General features: G+C 38.8%; 1 protein-coding gene and 1 pseudogene across 8 annotated transcripts in view; one reads left to right on the top strand and one right to left on the bottom strand.

The window, feature by feature from the left end:
- The window catches only part of Nepl16 (Neprilysin-like 16), a 2,088,045-nt gene that overhangs the window by 773,148 nt on the left and 1,291,021 nt on the right, over window positions 1-23,876 (top strand). The window lies entirely within an intron of this gene.
- On the bottom strand, window positions 5,653-7,208 carry LOC137236967 (U3 small nucleolar RNA-associated protein 15 homolog; annotated as a pseudogene).

Consider the following 23,876-nt stretch of genomic DNA (forward strand, 5'->3'; position numbering starts at 1 on the left):
TTACGCGTATTTCGAGATTCGAGAATCTCGCGAGAATTGAAAGTCGAAAAGCTCGTGAGTATTACGAGTAATTCGAGATTCGAGAGTCTCGCGAGAAGGCCGGACTCGCGAGAAATCTCTTCTCGAAGAAGCTTGAGAAATCGTAAGCATTACTAATTACAACAACAATTTTCTAATGTACCAGTTTTTTTGTGCCACACTGGCATGTTATCGTTTACTTAAAACTTTTTTATTTTTGTTCAAAATTATTCATAAAAAACTGATAAAATAATATATAGCGCAGGAAAATATTTGCGAGTAGATGACTATTACTTTCTTTCATAAACAAATTTATTTCTTGTATTGAATTTGTGCACAACTTTTTCAAAATAGAAACCAAATTTTCAACAAAAAAAATTTTCAGAAAAAAAACCAAAGAAAAATCTAGTGCCATATGGGTTTATAAAATACAAGGAACCAAATCAATTTCTACAAATTAAATTTTATATAAAATCTGATTAATTCAATTGGAGGCTGAAATAAAGTCCGTACGATACAATACTCTTTTAATAATATTTGATTGGAAATGCTTGACATTTTTATTCCATACACTTGGCGGTTTTTATGTCGTTCATTATAGAGACGAACCTTTCTGCGGCTGCACTACTGTGAAGTAATATTGCTAAGGAGCACATTTATTCACTAAAATTTTCAAACAAATTTCCTTCTAGAAGACAATTTTGAGTTCCCAATTTTATCCATCCTTTAAGAATATCGTTGGAAAATATCTTTCCTCTTTTTTCCTTATCATTCAACATTAATGATCGCCATTCGTTATTAAGAATTTCCATGGAAGTCTTGTGAAATGGAAAAGCTTTAAGTAAGGGACCAATCGTTGTCATTTGACTAGATTGAATATTTTTTGCATCAAAATATTCCAAAAGGTGTAATTTTTTGTCTTCGAAATTTAATCGTTTCTTAATTTCCTTACAAAGGCAAATGTTGGTAGATTTTTGGGCTTTGGTGGTAAAAGTGGTAGAAAATGAAAATGGGCTAAAAAGTTGGTAGATTTACCAAGAAAGTGGTAAAGTCCGTGCACTGCTGAGGACCATGTATGAAAAATTGCCCTAATGGGTGGGGGGAGCACAAGGGAGTTAAAGGGAAATCACCTCACTTCAAAATAAATAAACACGCAGCTTTTCATTGAACGCTTTATATTCATAAAGGTTTTAATTTATTTAGTTTAATAATATAAATGTATGTTCCTAGAGGTACGATAAACGAGTCGATTTACAGGCGTTTATAGTTAGGCGGATAGCGAAAAACTAACTTAAAAGCGGCCCAGTGGACTCCGTTGGACCGCCTACTTCGTAACTTAAAGAGAGAGAATGTAAATGTGTATTTATCTTCCAGAAGATGCAGAGTTAAGGAAACGGTAAGTTAATTTAGTTGTTACAGAGGGCATGAAGGGATTTTATACAATGCAAGTAGATATTTAAGGAGTACGTATTTAACGAATGGGTAGGTATTAAAATAAGGGTAAGTACCTATGAAATGTACATACGTAATATATATATATATACTAGCCTTTACCTGAATATATATATTAAAATATACCATACCTACATTTTGATACTCACCTTCAATTTGTAATATACTTACCCGTTTTTAATTATGTATGTACATTTCATAAGTACTTACCCTTATATATATATACTAGCCTTTACCCGCGGCCACGTCCGCAAGGAAAAAAACTAAATATGTATATGGGCTATTCACGTTAGCTTGCTTATCACGTTTCTTGTTAAAAAAAATGTTCTGTCTAATATATTTTATTTTTGTAATATAGTAAAAAAAGAACTAAATGAGCTGATAACCTGATAGGGAAATGAACCCGACGGGATCTCGGGCGGATCCCTCAAACCATCCATAATTTATCTCTGAAGGGTCCGCAAATGATCCCGAAATAGTCGAGAAAAAGTTTCTAAGTTTCCACGACGAGATCCCGGACGGATCCAGAAAACCACTCACAAATGATGCCGGAAGATTCTCCATATGATCCAGAAAAAGTCAAGAAAAAGCCTCGAAATGATCCTGACAGGATCCCGAAAACCATCCAGAAATGATGCCGGAGGGGTCCCTAAAAGGTCCGAAATTACCCTGACGGGATTCCGAAAACCATCCAGAAACGATCCCGGAAGGATCCCGAAATAATCGCGGATTAGTCCCGAAATAGCCCCGACGGGATCCGGACGGATCAGAAAACCATACAGAAATGATGCCCGAAGGGTACCCAAATAGTCCCGAGATGACCCTGACGGGATCCCGAAATCCATACAGAAATGATTCCGGAAGGGTCCTTAAATGATCGCGAAAAAGTTCAGAAATTACGCTGACGGGATCCCGGACGGATCCCGAAAACTATACAGAAATGATGCCGAAATAGTCGCGAAATTATCCTGGCAGGATCCCGGATGGATTCGAATCCAATGCAGAAATGATGCCTGAAGCGTCACCAAATGATCCCGAAATGACCCTGGCGGGAGAAATGATCCCGGAGGAGTCTCGATATGACCCTGACGGGATTACAAATTAGGTGAAGCTAATTATAAAAGCATGTTAATAAGGCAGCAGGCGCGTTGAAGCGAATGAAGAGTTACAAATAAACATACAGGTAAAACTAATAAAAGCGTGCTAATAAAAACAATTGAAGAAGGGTGGATGGCGGGAGGAGACGGAGAGCACCACCGATCGTTTTTCCAAAATTGGTTAGATCTCGATCTGTATGAGCCAGATAACAAAAATTATTGATTTAGGAGAAAACTTATATTGAGTTATAACAATTTATAGATTTTGCACCAGAGGTGGAGAGGGGGAAGGGGGTGAGGAGACGGAGGATGTCACTGCTCACTTTGTAAGCCCTCGACTTATTTGCCCTATTGAGATTGTAATATTAGTGAATGTCATTAAACGTAAAGTTATAATGTCTAGAAATTATTAAAAAGTAATTGTTTGAAGGGTCGTGGAACCCCTTTCCCTTTCCGTTTTCGCAAAACATTTCGCCAATAGACTGTTGTCCATCTGTGTCCCAAATTTCATCAAAATTCGTTTAGCCGTTCTGACGTGATTCAGTCACAACGACGAACAAATACAATAATTAAATTATAACTGTTCACAGGGGGCGGGGACCTCCCTTATTTTCAAAAAAATATATCTAGTAGATCCTTCTGGCTATATATGCCCCAAATTTCATCCAAATCCGTTCAGCCGTTCTTGCGTGATTGAGTCACAAAGACAAACGTCTGGACAAACATCCAAACTTTCCCTTTTATAATATATTGTAGAGAACTTAGTGAAAGTCCGCTTATTTCAAATCTTCTGCTAACGTTCGTATCGCTAAACTGTTGAATAAATAACTCTAATATTCAGTAATGCAAACGAGCTTTTATTAAAGTACTTTACAATAACACTGATACCTCACAACCAATAGCTTGCTTAAATCAAACTGATTGCTGCTGTTGCTGCTTTTATACTCTTTTGTTTCCTCGCTTCTCGCATAGAAATATGCGCGATGATTGCATACCTTTGTGAGTGTCTCAGATATATGCATTTGTATGTGTGAGAACTACTTTGCTGATAATTGCATACTTTTGTGAGTATCTCTCTGCTGCTGTATGTAAATATGTGTAGACAAATTTGTTTATGTAGATGCAAGTGACTGCTTAGTATCGGCTTAGAGATGATAGTATGCCTTATTGTTACTAATATTCGTCAAACACCTAAGTGTGATCGTCCCGATCAGACAAATTTCCTGATTTAAACGCTGCTAGCATCTCCAAATGAACCACCCTTCTATTTCGTGGTTTTCCAAAGGTTTGTATGCGGTAGATGGTATCACTGATCCTCTTCACAACTTTGTATGAGCCTTCTCACCTGCACCGAAATTTGGATGGAACACCTTTCCGCCGGTGAGGGTTGTATAACAGTACCAAATCTCACTACATGAAACCTTCCGAATTTTTGTTCTCGTCGTACCTGTGTTTCACCTTACTACTCATTACCCTGGGTCTTTTCCTGACACTCTGTTCTTTAGCCAATGAAGAACTACTTCGCAGAGCTTGATATTGACGGATTGACTTTGCATCATCAGTATCGTCTTGACGTATCACAACAGCAGTGCGCGCTGGCTTGAAACCACCCTTGCATTCTTTCTGGGAAATTCTTTCGTTCCCATCCATTAGAGTTTGCTAATGCCAGTCTTTTTTCGCGGGTACCTTGGGTTTTGATTTGTTTGGCCCATTCATTCCATCAATCTTTTCCTGCTTTACTTTCTTTGACTTTTTTGGTGACAACGTGATCGATCAGGGGAAAGTCAAGTAGGATGATGTGTAGTTTTATGTATGAACCTCGTGCTGGAAATTACCATGTTTCGAGCACCGGCAAAGTCAATCAGCCTCAGTCCATTAGCAGAAGTTTCATTATGTAGGCTGAACTTTCCGACTGTAGGGCTAAAAACACCTTTTTTGCCCACCCTGCCGTTAAAGTCGCCAAGCACGACTTTTATATCATGGCGGGGCAGCGCTGGTATGTACGTTGTAATCGTTCATAAAGAGCGGCTTTCACCTGATCGTCTTTCTCCTCTGTCGGAGGAGACGGATTGCGAGAAGGCCAATAGCTCCTCGTAAAAAACCTTCCGTTCCCCTCCCTCACTCCCTTCCGAACTCCACTTCCCTATCGATAATCCACCAAAAGCCCAGCGCTCGCCCACCGAGGCCAATCAACCACCCTAATGCAGATCCCCATCTGCCACAAAACACTTATTTTTAATTTTCAAAACCAAACCCCACTTCACTCACTCCGAGCGAGGACACCAGAACCCTAACGCAGACTCAGGGTCTGCCACGGAACGCAGATGCACTCAGGCAAAGGAACGAGACCAGGCAATAACCTAACGCAGATTCGATATCTGCCACAGAACCGAAAAAATTTAAAAATAGTTAAAATGGAAACCAACCGTTTCCTTCTTAACTATAAATACAATCACATAAAAATCCATGGTCAACTACCCATAGAGGTTGCACCTAACCAAATACGTGCCTCTTTTCGAAAACATATGCAAGGGGTTACGAACGTGTTCAAAATGATACACTGGCATCAACGGGATAACGGATTTTTTATCCGTACCGATAAAGTATTCATTCTTTAAAAGTATGCATATACATTTAATTTAATGGCTATAAAATTCAAATATGCAAATGTAGTAGTGTATAATGTCGTCCCAGTAGAAGGTATCTCTCTGCCGGTTCGAAAGAAAAGTTTTTAGAACTCCCCCAAAAGTAACAATGCGAGTTCATCCATTTGAATCTGACACTATGACAGCACGCGAAGACTTCGGGATAAGAATATAACCACCCCATAGTGAAGTACCATTTGATTTCTGATGCCAGTTCAAAAACCCCCTGTCTCGAAAGTTTTTTTTTTGTAAATACATACTATCTATTCATATAAATTTTTCTTAAAAATTAAAAAAGGTCGTCTCTATTATTCCGGTAATTTTCGTTGTATACAAATTCCCGGCAGAAATTTTTTCGAAAGCTTCTCCAAACCAGACGAACTTTTTTTTCTAAATTACATTAGCATACAAGAGTCTTATTTATTCATTGCCTTAATATGCTATACCGTCAAAATGGACGACTCTTTAGCTTGAGTAGATTGTTTGAATTGATCTTTGTCTTCTTTGACAAATCGTATCATCTCGTTGGTTGGTCCCACTTGAAGCACACTCCAGAAGCTCTAGACAGCCTTGCAGCGCCAACAAATCGTATGTCAAACTAACTTCGAGTTCCAAAACACCAGCCAATCTTATAGTCTTTACCCAATTCACCAGTAAATTCGTGAAACTTGGGCGTATAAACATCAAGCAACGCTGACACAACATCAATCATAACACGCATAAATCGAGTCTCTCCAATATAACGGGATATAAACGTTGTCAGACGGGATAAGAAGTTGTGACTACGTCCAGCTAATGCACGATGAAAACCTTTACGATGTATCAGTTCTTGCATGACACTAATTGTTACTTCGGGATGGAAACGTGCAATGGCTGGCATCATCACAGCATCTAAACATTTCACATATTCATATCTTCGTAAATAATTGTCATAATTCGCTAGTTTCGCTTGTAAGGGTTCACGTATTTCATGATCTATTTGAACAGAGCTGAAATGTTGATTTTTGTGATGTGACCGCTTCGGCTTTACATCATCCTTCTTCCGTTCGATTTCCCTATTTTGAATGGAAATAAGGCCATCAACTATTCCAGCTACAACAGTTTGATCACCGGGTGCTACACCCAAACTCAGCACAGCATTAGGAAAATCAAGTGTGTGCACAGTTGGATATGTAGAAACATCAAATATCATAACATGACGATCCAAACTACCTGATAGTATACGTCTGCCATTTGAACCTAGACGTAAACTTGTTATTGTTTTATGATGTTGCGAAACTTTTGTCAGGAGTCGACATCCGGCAAAGGCATCTCATATACGCATTTCTGTGCCACCTGCGCTAATGAAAATACCACCAGTTGGTAAAAATAATAACGACTCCACAGGGCTGCCATGATCAACTGAGAACGAAACTTGCTGTGTGCGCGTATCATACATTTTAATTTTCCCATCATAGGCACCTGAGATAAGGGTATCAGGTGACATTGGGTTTACAGCCCCAGCACTTACCTAATCTTCATGTTCCGCAAGGGTTAACATTGCTTTTTCTGTAGAAATGTCCCATAGCTTGATGGAGCGATCGTCTGAGAAACTAGCAATATGAAGTAGATCGTGTATGCATTGCGCTCGATGCACTGGCCCTTTGTGTCCTTTAAAAAGACGAAGCACGTTTTTGCTGGATGGATCGAAGAGTTTTACCAAGCCTTGCTCATCGCCAGCCACCAGTAAACGTCCATCTTGCCGAAAGGTGCCGCCATATGCAGTTTCTTGAAAGCGTGTCAAATTTTTTACCACTAATTTCGTTATCGGATTGTAAATTTGTACGCGCACTGCAAAGTAGTGCGGCTCTTTGGGACTAAAGTCAACGTAGTCAATGGCACCCAATTCTTTTACTAACGTTGGCACGCTTAATTGCTTCCAGTATACGGTATCAGGAGTAACAACTTTCCCAGTTTTAAGGTATTTTTTTGTATTTAGCGGTTTAAAGGAACTCATTTTATTTTCTAGGTTGGTCTTTGCCAAATGTGTGCAAACAAATCGACAGCATTCAATTGGTTTGACCACGTTTTCACTTATTCTGAAATAGGACATTCTACAACCGAATTCTGAGAAAGGCCACTTTTCAAAAGTTTGCAGATGAGGAGTTTTCGAAGCGCCAGCCGTGATAGGATACTGAAGGCAACAGTCTATATGATGCTTTTAAACCAGCAGCCTAGGCCTTCACTCAGGGGTAGACTTGTGTACACATACATAACAAATGCGGGTTAAACATTAGACTTATTATTAATTTGTTAATTTTCGAGTATTGGGTGTTTTTTTTTTTTTTTTTTTTTTTTTTTTTTTTTTAACCCTTAAGTAGTGATAAAGTAGTTTAAGAGAGTAACTCCATGCCATGACGACAAATGATTTGAATGCGTTTTGGTCAAAACTTTTGTATAAAATTTAATATATACATTAAATTTGACCAAAATATTTTCTTGCTTTTGGTAGAGCTTTTCATACATAATTTCATTGAAATCTCGAAGCGATTTTAATTGTTTTCCGATTTGACATGGAATGCCCCCTCTATATACTGGAATTATATTTGTAACTAGTACATATATATGCACACACAGTCATATTAAGCCTTTATGCAATAGTTTTTGTAATTTGTTACTTGAAATTTGTATTGTGTAATCATACAATTCAAAATGTCTGCTATATAAAAAGTACCCGAAACTCAACTTTGCCAAGATTACAGCTATTGGCCGAATTTAGTTCCATGTCGTGCCGTAATCAACAACTGGACTGTGAAAGAAATGTGCAATCCTCTAATTATACCAGGACAAATTATTTGAGTACAATGAAGGTTTTGTAGCTATTGGCAGTAGTATGATCCAACCAATTAAACCAGCGAAATGGCAAATTATGAAAATTATACGACGCACTAAATGCTATTGCCATAAATCTTGAACATCAGGTAAGTCTATATGCTTACAAAATGCATGCACCAGAAATGGTGCGATAAAATGCCCAGTACTCGCAAATAAAAAGGAGGAGTAAAAACCAAAAATTGTAGTGTAAGTTAGTTGGAAGCAAGAAATTATTATAGCAGTATTAAGCTCCATGCCCAAGCTGAGCCGTTCGCCAATATGATGTTCATGTGCCGTGCTAAAGAAAAGCGGCGTTATAAAAACTGATGTTAAGGGTGAAAAACTTTGTAGTATCAATGGCATCATGCAAGCACGGAAAACAAAATCTATATAATGTTTAAACAATCTACAAATATACATACCTACATTCATATACATACGTACAGTGGCAAATTATCCGCTTGATCACCCAAAACCACACCGGCATGCTGACTACGATTTTCCGACTGTTTGTGCATTTCAACATTAAGGCCATATAACATCTCGTAGTACATGACATAATAGCGCTGCATTTCGGTTTTTTCATTGGCAAGCTTTTCGCACTCCAATTTCAATGTATGATATTGTGCTTGTAGAAAATTGAATTCCTCCTTGATGCGTTCAAGTGTATCAACGATAGTAAATTTCAAAGAACGGTAAATCACTCGATACGTTTCCCGTTGTTTCAATTCATATGAATTTTACATTCTATACACGGGTATGTATGAATGTGCGTTTTTTTGTCTTTGCCGTTGGTATGCTGGTACCAGTGAGCGGAATTCTAAAAAGGGATGGTAGTAGACGAAAAAAAAAATGAAAATATAGTTTTTACCAAGAAAACAACAGCTACAGTTCATATTTGTACCAAACAATTAATAATGTAGTATAAAACAAATAACGCGCATTTCAAGGAAATGACATCTTAAAACACGTAAACAAGACAAAATTACATGTACCTTTGTATATACCTACATAGCTTATGCCTATACGATACTCACTTTTTTCCTGTATCGTGAGTGTGAAATACTGACAAACATGTACCAAAACGTCTAATCACAGCAAGAATATTCCAAAGTACACAAAAATACTGCCACCAAATAACCGATTTCGGCCAATTATCGTTTACGTAAAACTTTTTATTTCGTTCAAATTATTCACGAAAAAAAAAAAAACTGAGAAAAATAGCGCAGAAAATATTTGCGTGCTCAGTTACTATATTTATCTCATCAAAAATTCATTTTTTGTTTAAAGTTGTTCACAAATTTTTCAAAAATTGACTGATTTTAATCAGTATCCCCTCCTAATGTTAGTTGGGGGGGCTTGGCAATTAGACGCTTTAAAATGATCGCAGTATACGTTTTCAGCGCGAAAATACTGAAATATTGGCAGAATCTAAGTCTTGGTGGCAGAAGTAGTAGAAGTAGTAGAAAATGAAAAATGGGTCAGAAAAGTTAGTAAATCTACCAATGCGGTAAGGTCCGTGCACTGACTGTCCATATACTTACCCCAACTTATGTACATATATATGCCGACTTTAAATGTACACTATATTAGGGATGCATAAAAAGAGGCAAACGGGTACCCAAAAACCCGTTTCTGGCAAATCGGTATCGGAGCCAACTACCCTTCTGGAACCGTGCCTTTTACTAAAGGCCATCAATAAAACAGGACTACAAGCGTACTTGGGGAAAAGTTGAAGAAATAAGTGAAGGGCAATACAAAAAAAAAAAAAAAAATGATTCATTCTACAAATTTTTCTCTTCGTCCAAAACGAAAATTTTTTTTGTGGCGGGCAGGGAAGTTGTTGGTTTTTAGCACCAACAACACAAATAACAGCGACTCAAAAGAACCCACGCTATACACTTTCTACCCGGTTCGGTACCAGAATGTGCGAACCGAAAATCGTAAATGCTAATTTTTCTGCAGCATTAGTGTGCCCGTGGCTAACTAAAACGCTACCGGGTGACACAAAATAAACAAAATAAGGCACTAAAGACCCAGGCACATAACGTGCGGGGAAAGAGGCCACGCACATAATGCGCGCCACATATGAATATTTTTTTTTATGCAGCGACAGATGTTTCCCCTTATGCACGCGCTAATAAAATTTCCCAAATCCCAATAATACAATTAGGGACCACTCGCCCCCGCATTTTCGAGAATGACTCGACCAAGTCAAACATATTGCATTTCTTTCAGGAAAATGGGTCGCCTTGCCGCTATGCAACGAAACACTGCCAAGAACGTCATGCGTTATACGTCGGAATGCCGCGCTTGTTTTAAGCAACATCCCATACGTCTGTGCCCCATCTTTCGGGCCAAAACACCCGAGGAGCGTCTTTACTTAACGATCCGCGGGAGCTGCTGTGGAAATTGCTTGGCTCTAGACCACCGCTCTAACGTGTGCCCAAGCCAAGGCCGATGTAAAAAATGCGGCGAAAAACATCACACGATGCTTCACATCTCCTCGATTGATGAAGAGGAACAGCTACTCCACAAAGCCCGCTCCAAGCCATGGAGTGTACAAGTGGAGGAGGAGCTGGAATCACCCCGTTAGCGGATTGCCGACTCCATATCATTATATGCGTCAGATGCTGGAACGGAGACTGGGCCTCTTCGTCCAGCTCGAATCCACCGAAGCGGAGACTCGGTCTCTTCGCCCGAACACGACACCAGCAGCCAAATCGTTTCGACAGCTTTTGCAGCATGAAAGGAAACGGCTCCAACACAACACATCGACAGTCCAGCGCCATATTCGTGACGGCCGAGCGGAGACTCGGTCTCTTCGCCGGCAAACCAAGGAACCTCAACGAAGACAACAACCGCGCGACCGAAGAGCGGAGACAAGGCCCCTTCGCCTGCAACAACGACACCACACCCATCATCAGACACAAGATCGCAGCCAACGATACAGCTCGTTGCAGCTCTCCACAGCGTCCGCCTTCCGGGCAGGGTTCCTAGCCCCGCACTCGGCTGCCACCGCCACCATGATACCGACGGTAGCGATCACCCCCACCGCGGTCGAGAAAATAGAAGCAGGGGGCGGCTACACCTCGTTCGCCCCTTAATCGATGGATGCTCCCCCACCACCGTGATAGCAGATGAGCTCGCCCAGGAGCTCCAACTCCCTGCCAGGAACATTGGCGGGCAAGCAGGATGCCTACTACGAATCAGAGGAAGACACGGCCAAAACAAAAGAATTGCGACCCATGCTGCGGTCGTATCCAATTTTCGGCGCATGACACCCACAACCAGCATCGACAGTGCCATCGCAGCCCCGTACGCACATCTTCGTCTGGCGGATTCGCAGTTCTACTCATCCGCCTCGTCCTAGGCACAGATGTATATGCCGAGATAATACTCCCAGGGATTCTGCCCACCACGTTTGGCCCTTTGTTAGCTCAGAGTACCATCTTCGGTTGGGTACTCTCGGGCACAACGAAGGCCTAACATCAAAATGTTCGGTAACGACCGAAAGACATGAATTTTTACACTTTTTATCCTTTTTTATTTTATTGAATTTCTGTTGTACACAGTCACAAGAGGTGTGCATTGTGAATTCGTACAAGTGAAAAATCTTTCTATCCCTCCATTGCCATACCTACGTGTCAAATCATAGCTGGCAGGGAGAACGGCTGTCGCGAAGGGCCAGAGAATGGAAGAAAGGTTTCTTTTTCTTGTGTTCGCCGTTATTAAATTGAAGTGCCATGAATTGCTCATTTGTTTCAAATCAGCTTTTCCTTTAAATTTGTATACAGAAAATCAGACTACATATTAATACTCATTTCTGAAATCAAGTTTATGGATTAAATTTGAGTAACCAGCTATGCAGGCATTTTAAATTATGTAAATAAAGCAATATACCAGTCGTCTACAAAAATTTTTGAAAACCACTGTTAAGCTAATGATTTAAGTAATCGAACAGCTATTGAACAGGTGATCGAAGCTGTTCACTATTGTGAACGTTTTATCAAAAATTCGCCACTTGTATGAATCCACACTGTAGGTGTGCGTTTACAATCATTTATCATTACAATAAGTTATTTTTTATTGAATTTTCTTCATACAAAATTCTATGCTTGTTCATTTCCAATGAATTTGTAATAAACGGCAAGAAATATGAACACGTATATCTTCTTACTTCTTTTCGCAATCCCTAGCTCTAGGCAAACCTGGCTCAGGCCTTAAACCATAACGGGAAAATTGGCGAATGACCGAGGCAGCAGCAACCAAGCTCGCACACTGCGCAAACCATTTTGCGTGCCGCCAAGCCGGCGGACTGGCCGGCGTTATGTTAAGTTAGATATAATTAGTTATAAGTTTTTTATTTTTTTCTTCTCTTCTTCACGGTCGGTGATCCTTGGCGGACTGTGATGTTGCGTACCGCAAGGGGGCGGCATGTTTAGGCCCAATGCCTAACTTTTTCCTGATTGACGGCGCCCCTCCCTAACGTTTTAATATTATTTCCAGCCACCCACACTCACGCCGCAAATGTGTGCATGCATGCACATGCATGCGTTTCATACACATGCACGTTGTGTGCAGGTTGTCAGCACCCATGCACGTATATGTGGGGGTTGTTGTGTGTGGCTTTTTTCCCCTCTTTAATACCAGAGGACTTTTTCGCGGCTTAGCGGTTGTCATCAACGGGACAACCGGCCTCTTTTTCGATTGACCGCCAACCAGCACACATCGCAAGGATCACCATCGTCACTAAAAACACCAAGGTAATATTGTAACCACATTGTATATTTTCCTTCACTCTAATTTAAATATTATATTATAACGAGGAAATTCCTCTTTGTGTTCTTATTTATTTCTTTTGAGCGAACCATCCACTCCAAGATCGACCCGTGTGCGCACACTCCACTGCCGGTTTCAGACGCACCCAGGCCGAACATTGTGGCGCGAGTGTGGGTGGCTGGAAATATTATTAAAACGTTAGGGAGGGGCGCCGTCAATCAGGTAAAAGTTAGGAATTGGGCCTAAACATGCCGCCCCCCTTGCACTTCGACAAGGACCCGACCTACTCAAACCCATTGCATTCCTTTCAGAAAAATGGGTCGTTTTGCCGCTTTGAAACGGAATGCCGCCGCGCACGCAGTGCGTTATTCATCTGAATGCCGAGTGTGTCTTGGGAGCCACCCTATCCGCTTGTGCCCAATCTTTCGGGCAAAAAAGCCAGAAGAGCGCCTCTACGTCGCGATACGCGGAAGCTACTGCGGAAATTGTCTGGCCCCTGATCACCGCTCGAACGCGTGCCCAAGCCAAGGGCGATGTAAACGGTGCGGCGAGAAGCACAACATGATGCTACACATCGCCTCGATCAGCTACTCCGAGAAGCCCGCTCCAAGCCATGGAGCGTCCAAGTGGAAGAGGAGCTAGACTCACCGCGAGAGCGGATAGACGACTCGATTTCTTTATATGCGACGGACGCTGGAACGGAGACGGGACCTCTTCGTCCACCCCGAAACCACGATACCAGCCGGACCGGAGCGGAGACGCGGTCTCTTCGCCCGACCACACCACCAACAGCCAAGGCATTTCGACCTCGATTGCAGCATGAGATGAAGCGGCTCCAACAAGGGACAGCGACAGCACACCGCCATGCATATAACGGCCGTGCGGAGACCTGGTCTGTTCGCCGGCAAACCAGGAACCCCCAACGGAGACGATATTCGCGCGACCGCAGAGCGGAGACAAGACCTCTTCGCCTGCAACAACGACATCACACCCATCATCAGCCGCAGGACCGCCGCAACGGATCCGGATCGTTACAACTCACCACAGTGTCCGCCTTCCGGGCAGGGCTCCTAGCATTCCCGCATTCAGCTGCCACCGCCACCATGAAACCGACGGTAGCGATCACCCCCACCGCGCCTTAATCGATGGATGCTCCCCCACCACAGTGATTGCGGATGAGCTCGCCCAGGAGCTCCAACTTCCTACCAGCAACATTGGCGGGCAAGCAGGATGTCTGCTGCGTATCCGTTATAGAGAGATTGGAAAAACAATATAATGGACAGGGGCACAGCTTTTGCAGCAAAAATTTTCACAGGCTATTGTGGTAAAGAGGGTATTCAGCATCTACTTATTGCAACTGGCGTGCCGCGTGGAAACGGGCAGGTTGAACGAATAAATCGTATTATCATACCTTTACTCCCAAATTGTGTCACAATAATTCTGCAAACTGGTAGAAGTACGTTGATAAAGTACAACGGCTGTTAAAAAATTCATCTCCAAAGGGTACCAACTTTTCACCTTTCAGAATTTTAACACTTTATAATATGCGCACATCGGATGACATTGGCCTTCGAGGGTTATTGGAAGAGTCAATAGCTAACGAGTTAGACGAAGAGCGAGAAAACGTTAGACAGCAAGCCGTAGACAACATTTCGAAGATTCAAGAGGAAAATAGAAATAAATTTAACACCAAACGCAAATCGGAGATAGAATACAAAGTAAGGGAGCCAGTTGCGATAAAAGGAACACAGCACGGTCCAGGTCTTAAACTTAAAACGAAATTTTTGGGACCATACTCTGTAAAAGAACGTCTTCCGCATGGACGATATTCGGTTGGAAAACTCTAACAGTATGAAAGCTTGGAACCCATCATTAGGGGTCGAACACCATATCAATGTTGGAGCGACATACGGTAGGACTACACGAAGTGGACATAGCTACTGACTACCTTTATCTGCATCCCAATTTGCTTGACGCACAGGCACCAAACCGAATGAACTGGACGAATCACCGTTTAACCGTTTTAAGTTTAGTTTAAGTTTGATGCTAAAAGAGAGAGGATTCTTTTTATCCATAATTTATTTAAAGAAATAATTCAATTGAAGTCACATAATTATACATAAATTTTCAAATGAAGTCATATAATTAATACATTAATTTTAACACACTCTTTGTAATTTAAAGTTTGTGTAAATAAACACATTTCTTTGTGAAATCGTAATTACATATCATATTTCTACATATCGTTATATGCATATATGTTTGTAATACTCCTATATTGTTACGTCGTGCTAGGTACACTCCCAAACATCAGACTGCCGATATATTGCTGTTTAAATGTTTTTGTCTTTGTATTCAATAATCGAATGTACCTAAATTTACATTTTTTCTTGTCACACTTATGCTGCTATAATCACAAAAACTTTGTAGGCTGTTTTGTTTTGATTTCGAATTCAAAACTCATTGCGAACATTTTCTACTAAGAATATAGGAGTATTACATATATGGTTATACATATGTGTTTCTATTTTATTTTATTATTAATAATTTATTTAATGAATAATAATGAGAATCAGCATAGGTGGTATTTTTATGCTAAGAATAAACTGTTGCTTAAGAAGCTAATATCAAGATATTTTAAGATGTTTATATAAAACAATGGGACTTCTTAGAAACTTCACCTTTGGGTTTGTTTTGCAGCGAAGAGAGATTGATGAGCAAAATTACCCGCTAGTATGCTATCACCAGATTACCTGTTGGGATATTTCCGCTATGTTAGCTGTTTGGGGAGGGGGGTGTCCTTTATTTGTGAAGCTAAAGCCGTTGATCGCCTGGGTGTTTCTGCAGCTGGTGTAGGCGTTTCTGTTGCTGTTGATTTTTTTATTTAAGGTTCTGGTGCACCACTTTTGCAGGTCTACTGTTCTTAGTAAAAAATAAATATATATGTGTACGTGCTCTTTCGCACTCCACTATTGGATTTTAGATTTTAATGTGCATTAAAGCGTTTAACACCAGCACCTATTCTTTTTTTCTCTTTTGGATTTTTTTTTTGGAAAATGGGTTTTACAGGTAAATATAATTTTCTTTTTATGGGAAGTGAAACTTTTTTGAGGTAAACAATTTTTCCTTTTCAGGTAAGTGAAACTTTTTTGAGGTAAGTGATTTTTCTTTTTCAGGTGACTGAACCTTTTTTCCGGTAATTACTTAATATTTCTTTGTCAGGTAAGTTAAACTTTGTCTAAGGTTTAACACTCAATACATGCTCATTTATTTCCCTTTTTTCTCAATGTATCTGCACACTGTAAGCCTATTTTATGTATTTATATTTGCACAGTAGTCTTTAGAAAGATTTGTTGACTATCGTATTTTTTCTTATTTATTTTTTTAATGTTCGCCCTGATGAGGTAAGATAATTTTAGGTTTGTACATATGTATGTGAATTTGCACTTATTATTTTTTAAGATGAATGTTGGTTTCTTTTAATTTAATGTTTCTTTTAAATTTTTAAATTATTTGCACAATTTTACAAAGTCAACGCGTCGCGAACCGATTTGATTAATTTGAAAAAATTATGTTTTAGCTTTTATTTATTTTCAGGTCGCTGTTTCACTGATGGCTCCTAAGGACCAGTGCACGGACCTTTAAAAAGGGAATGTTGATAGACGAAAAACTAAAATAGTGGTAGAAGTTGGTAGATTTTTTCCAAGAAAACAATAGCTACAGTTTATATTTGTACAAAACAATTCATATTTTATTGTAAAACAAATAAAGCACATTTCACGGAAATAACACTTAAAAAAATATGTAAGCAAAACAAAAAATGCATGTAAATTTGTATATATAGATTATGCCTATATGATAATTTTTTTTTCCTGTATTTTGAGCTTGAAATACTGAGGAAACTTTACCGATACGTCTAATTATTAGAGCTTACGATTTCTTCTCGAACACAAGCGAGATTTTCGAGACCCGAGAAATCGAGAACTTGACTTCCCGCGAGATTCTTGTGTCTCGAAGTACTCGTAAATCTCGCGAGCTTATCGGCATAAATTTAGTTGCAGTATAGACAGTATTTATACGCTTGTTTTTTTACTTGAGAATTTTTTTTTGATCATAATATATTATATATTGTTTTCCAATGACATTTAACTCAAAACATATATATTATACATATAATTTTGTTCACAATATTTTATTTTTTTAACGAGACATCGAGAACACGGCTTCTCGCACGATTCACGAATCTCGAAATACTCGTAATACTCGCGAGCTTCTCGACTTTAAATTCTCGCGAGATTCTCAAATCTCGAAAAACTTTTAATACTCGCGAGCTTCTCGACTTTAAATTCAGTCGCTGCATTGGCAGTATTCTATACATTTCGGTGTTTTTTAGTTGTGGTTTTGTGGAAATTTTCGCTCCAGAAAAAATACTAAGGTCTATATAAAACATCCCATGAATCGATTAAATTGAATGTCGAGAAGCTCGCGAGCCTTACGAGAATTTCGAGATTCGAGAATCTCGCGAGAATTGAAAGTCGAGAAGCTCATGAGTATTACGAGTATTTCGAGATTCGAGAATCTCGCGAGAAGGCCGGACTCGCGAGAAATCTCTTCTCGAAGAAGCTTGAGAAATCGTAAGCTCTACTAATTACAACAACAATTTTCTAATGTACCATTTTTTTGTGCCACACTGGCATGCTATCGTTTACTTAAAACTTTTTTATTTTTGTTCAAAATTATTCATAAAAAACTGATAAAATAATATATAGCGCAGGAAAATATTTGCGAGTAGATGACTATTACTTTCTTTCATAAGCAAATTTATTTCTTGTATTGAATTTGTGCACAACTTTTTCAAAATAGAAACCAAATTTTCAACAAAAAATATTTGCCATATGCGGGCAGAGAAAATTATGTTTTTTGCGAAATGATAAATATGTAAGTGTATATTAGGGTGTTTCAGAAAAATTATTATTTTATGTGTGTAAATTCAATTCCCCTGATCTAAATACTCGCAATCAGATCGATCACGTTGTCACCAAAAAAGTCAAAGAAAGTAAAGCAGGAAAAGATTGATGGAATGAATGGGCCAAACAAATCAAAACCCAAGGTACCCGCGAAAAAAGACTGGCATTGGCAAACCATAATGGATGCATTAACCGAACGAAAGAATTTCTCAGAAAGAATGCAAGTGTGGTTTCAAGCCAGCGCGCACTACTGTTGTGAAACGTCAAGACGATACTGATGATGCAAAGTCAATCCGTCAAGATCAAGCTCTGCGAAGTAGTTCTTCATTGGCTAAAGAACAGAGTGTGAGGGAAAGACCCATGGTAATGAGTAGTAAGGTGAAACACAGGTACGACGAGAACAAAAATTCGGAAGGTTTCTGGTAGTGAGATTTGGTACTGTTATACAACCCTCACCGGCGGAAAGGTGTTCCATCCAAATTTCGGTGCAGTTGGGAAGGCTCATACAAAGTTGTGAAGAGGATCGGTGATACCATCTACCGCATACAAACCATTGGGAAACCACGAAATAGAAGGGTGGTTCATTTGAGATGCTAGCAGCGTTTAAATCAGGAAATTTGTCTGATCGGGACGATCACACTTAGGTGGAGGGCAGTGTGACGGATATTAGCAACACTAAGGCATACTATCATCTCTAAGCCGATACTAAGCAGTCACTTGCATCTACATAAACAAATTTGTCTACACATATTTACATACAGCAGCAGAGAGATACTCACAAAAGTATGCAATCATCAGCAAAGTAGTTCTCACACATACAAATGCATATATCTGAAATACTCACAAAAGTATGCAATCATCGCGCATATTTCTATGCGAGAAGCGAGGAAACATAAAAGTATAAAAGCAGCAACAGCAGCAATCAGTTTGATTTAAGCAAGCTATTGGTTGTGAAGTATAAGTGTTATTGTAAAGTACTTGAATAAAAGCCATTTTGCATTACTGAATATTAGAGTTATTTATTCAACAGTTTAGCGATACGAACGTTAGCAGAAGATTTGAAATAAGCGGACTTTCACTAAGTTCTTTACGATATATTATAAAAGGGAAAGTTTGGATGTTTGTCCAGACGTTTGTCTTTGTGACTCAATCACGCAAGAACGGCTGAACGGATTTGGATGAAATTTGGGACATATATAGCCAGAAGGATCTACTAGATATATTTTTTTGAAAAGAGGGGAGGACCCCGCCCCCTGGGAACTGTTATAATTTAATTATTGTATTTGTTCGTCGTTGTGACTGAATCACGTCAGAACGGCTAATGAAATTTGGGACACAGATGGACAACAGTCTATTGGCGAAATGTTTTGCGAAAACGGAAAGGGGTTCCACGACCCTTCAAACAATTACTTTTTAATAATTTCTAGACATTATAACTTTACGTTTAATGACATTCACTAATATTACAATCTCAATAGGGAAAATAAGTCGAGGGCTTACAAAGTAAGCAGTGACACCCTCCGTCTCCTCACCCCCCTTCCCCCTCTCCCCCTCTGGTTCAAAATCGATAAATTGTTATAACTCAATATAAGTTTTCTCCTAAAACAATAATTTTTGTTATCTGGCTCATACAGATCGAGATCTAACCAATTTTGGAAAAGCGATCGGTGGTGCTCTCCGTCTCCTCCCGCCATCCACCCTCCTTCAATTGTTTTTATTAGCACGCTTTTATTAGTTTTACCTGTATGTTTGTTTGTAACTCTTCATTCGCTTCAACGCGCCTGCTGCCTTATTAACATGCTTTTATAATTAGCTTCACCTAATTTGTAATCCCGTCAGGGTCATATCGAGACCCCTCCGGGATCATTTCTCCCACCAGGGTCATTTCGGGATCATTTGGTGACGCTTCAGGCATCATTTCTGCATTGGATTCGAATCCATCCGGGATCCCGCCAGGATAATTTCGCGACTATTTCGGTATCATTTCTGGATAGTTTTCGGGATCCGTCTGGGATCCCGTCAGCGTAATTTCTGGACTTTTTCGCGATCATTTAAGGACCCTTCCGGAATCATTTCTGTATGGATTTCGGGATCCCGTCAAGGTCATCTCGGGACTATTTGGGTATCCTTCAGGCATCATTTCTGTATGGTTTTCTGATCCGTCCGGATCCCGTCGGGGCTATTTCGGGACTAATCCGCAATTATTTCGGGATCCTTCCGGGATCGTCTCTGGATGGTTTTCGGAATCCCGTCAGGGTAATTTCAGACCTTTTAGGGACCCCTCCGGCATCATTTCTGGATGGTTTTCGGGATCCCGTCAGGATCATTTCAAGGCTTTTTCTTAACTTTTTCGGGATCATTTGGAGACCCTTCCGGCATCATTTGTGGGTGGTTTTCGGGATCCGTCCGGGATATCGTCGTGGAAATTTCGAAACTTTTTCTCGACTATTTCGGGATCATTTGCGGACCCTTCAGAGATCAATTATGGATGGTTTGCGGGATCCGCCCGAGATCCCGTCGGGGTCATTTCCCTATCAGGTTATCAGCTCATTTAGTTCTTTTTTTACTATATTACAAAAATAAAATATATTAGACAGAACATTTTTTTTTAACAAGTAACGTGATAAGCAAGCTAACGTGAATAGCCCATATATTTAATTTTTTCCTTGCGGACGTGGCCGCGGGTAAAGGCTAGTATATATATATAAGGGTAAGTACTTATGAAATGTACATACGTAATTAAAAACGGGTAAGTATATTACAAATTGAAGGTAAGTATCAAAATGTAGGTATGGTATATTTTAATATATATTCAGGTAAAGGCTAGTATATATATATATATATATATTACGTATGTACATTTCATAAGTACTTACTCTTATTTTAATACCTACCCATTCGTTAAATACTTACTCCTTAAATATCTACTTGCATTGTATAAAATCCCTTCATGCCCTCTGTAACAACTAAATTAACTTACCGTTTCCTTAATTCTGCATCTTCTGGAAGATAAATACACATTTACATTCTCTCTCTTTAAGTTAGGAAGTAAGCGGTCCAACGGAGTGCACTGGACCGCTTTTAAGTTAGTTTTCGCTATCCGCCTAACTATAAACGCCTCTAAATCGACTCGTTTATCGTACCTTTAAGAACATACATTTATATTATTAAACTAAATAAATTAAAACGTTTATGAATATAAAGCGTTCAATGAAAAGCTGCGTGTTTATTTATTTCGAAGTGAGGTGATTTCCTTTTAACTCCCTTGTGCAGTCCCACTCACTAGTGCAATCCCACTCACTAGTGCAATTTTTCATACATGGTCCTCAGCAGTGCACGGACTTTACCACTTTCTTGGTAGATCTACCAACTTTTTAGCCCATTTTCATTTTCTACCACTTCTACCACCAAAGCCCAAAAATCTACCAACATTTGCCTTTGTAAGGAAATTAAGAAACGATTAAATTTCGAAGACAAAAAATTACACCTTTTGGAATATTTTGATGCAAAAAATATTCAATCTAGTCAAATGACAACGATTGGTCCCTTACTTAAAGCTTTTCCATTTCACAAGACTTCCATGGAAATTTTTAATAACGAATGGCGATCATTAATGTTGAATGATAAGGAAAAAAGAGGGAAGATATTTTCCAACATTCTTAAAGGATGGATAAAATTGGGAACTCAAAAGAGTCTTCTAGAAGGAAATTTGTTTGAAAATTTTAGTGATTAAATGTGCTCCTTAGCAATATTACTACACAGTAGTGCAGCCGCAGAAAGGTTCGTCTCTATAATGAACGACATAAAAACCGCCAAGTGTATGGAATAAAAATGTCAAGCATTTCCAATCAAATATTATTAAAAGAGTATTGTATCGTACGGACTTTATTTCAGCCTCCAATTGAATTAATCAGATTTTATAAAAAATTTTATTTGTAGAAATTGATTTTGTTCCTTGTATTTTATAACACCCATATGGCACTAGATTTTTCTTTGGTTTTTTTTCTGATTTTTTTTTGTTGAAAATTTGGTTTCTATTTTGAAAAAGTTGTGCACAAATTCAATACAAGAAATAAATTTGTTTATGAAAGAAAGTAATAGTCATCTACTCGCAAATATTTTCCTGCGCTATATATTATTTTATCAGTTTTTTATGAATAATTTTGAACAAAAATAAAAAGTTTTAAGTAAACGATAACATGCCAGTGTGGCACAAAAAAACTGGTACATTAGAAAATTGTTGTTGTAATTAGTAGAGCTTACGATTTCTCAAGCTTCTTCGAGAAGAGATTTCTCGCGAGTCCGGCCTTCTCGCGAGATTCTCGAATCTCGAATTACCCATAATACTCACGAGCTTCTCGACTTTCAATTCTCGCGAGATTCTCGAATCTCGAAATACTCGTAATACTCGCGAGCTTCTCGACTTTAAATTCTCGCGAGATTCTCAAATCTCGAAAAACTTTTAATACTCGCGAGCTTCTCGACTATAAATTCAGTCGCTGCATTGGCAGTATTCTATACATTTCGGTGTTTTTTAGTTGTGGTTTTGTGAAAATTTTCGCTCCAGAAAAAATACTAGGGTCTATATAAAACATCCCATGAATCGATTAAATTGAATGTCGAGAAGCTCGCGAGCCTTACGAGTATTTCGAGATTCGAGAATCTCGCGAGAATTGAAAGTCGAGAAGCTCGTGAGTATTAAAAGTAATTCGAAAATCTCGCGAGAAGGCCGGACTCGCGAGAAATCTCTTCTCGAAGAAGCTTGAGAAATCGTAAGCTCTACTAATTACAACAACAATTTTCTAATGTACCAGTTTTTTTGTGCCACACTGGCATGTTATCGTTTACTTAAAACTTTTTTGTTTTTTTTTTTTTCTTTTTTTTTTGTTCAAAATTATTCATAAAAAACTGATAAAATAATATATAGAGCAGGAAAATATTTGCGAGTAGATGACTGCTACTTTCTTTCATAAACAAGTTTATTTCTTGTATTGAATTTGTGCACAAATTTTTCAAAATAGAAACCAAATTTTCAACAAAAAAAAATTTTCTGAAAAAAAAAAACCAAAGAAAAATCTAGTGCCATATGGGTGTTATTAAATACAAGGAACAAAATCAATTTCTACAAATTAAATTTTTTATAAAATCTGATTAATTCAATTGGAGGCTGAAATAAAGTCCGTACGATACAATACTCTTTTAATAATATTTGATTGGAAATGCTTGACATTTTTATTCCATACACTTGGCGGTTTTTATGTCGTTCATTATAGAGACGAACCTTTCTGCGGCTGCACTACTGTGAAGTAATATTGCTAAGGAGCACATTTATTCACTAAAATTTTCAAACAAATTTCCTTCTAGAAGACTCTTTTGAGTTCCCAATTTTATCCATCCTTTAAGAATATCGTTGGAAAATATCTTTCCTCTTTTTTCTTATCATTCAACATTAATGATCGCCATTCGTTATTAAGATTTTCCATGGAAGTCTTGTGAAATGGAAAAGCTTTAAGTAAGGGACCAATCGTTGTCATTTGACTAGAGTGAATATTTTTTGCATCAAAATATTCCAAAAGGTGTAATTTTTTGTCTTCGAAATTTAATCGTTTCATAATTTCCTTGCAAAGGCAAATGTTGGCAGATTTTTGGGCTTTGGTGGTAGAAGTGGTAGAAAATGAAAATGGGCTAAAAATTTGGTAGATCTACCAAGAAAGTGGTAAAGTCCGTGCACTGCTGAGGACCATGTCTGAAATTGCACTAGTGAGTGGGAGTGCACAAGGGAGTTAAAGGGAAATCACCTCACTTCGAAATAAATAAACACGCAGCTTTTCATTGAACGCTTTATATTCATAAACGTTTTAATTTATTTAGTTTAATAATATAAATGTATGTTCTTAGAGGTACGATAAACGAGTCGATTTAGAGGCGTTTATAGTTAGGCGGATAGCGAAAACTAACTTAAAAGCGATCCAGTGCACTCCGTTGGACCGCTAACTTCCTAACTTAAAGAGAGAGAATGTAAATGTGTATTTATCTTCCAGAAGATGCATAATTAAGGAAAC

The sequence above is a fragment of the Eurosta solidaginis genome, chromosome 1 (assembly GCF_040869045.1).
Source record: "Eurosta solidaginis isolate ZX-2024a chromosome 1, ASM4086904v1, whole genome shotgun sequence".
Taxonomy (NCBI): domain Eukaryota; kingdom Metazoa; phylum Arthropoda; class Insecta; order Diptera; family Tephritidae; genus Eurosta; species Eurosta solidaginis.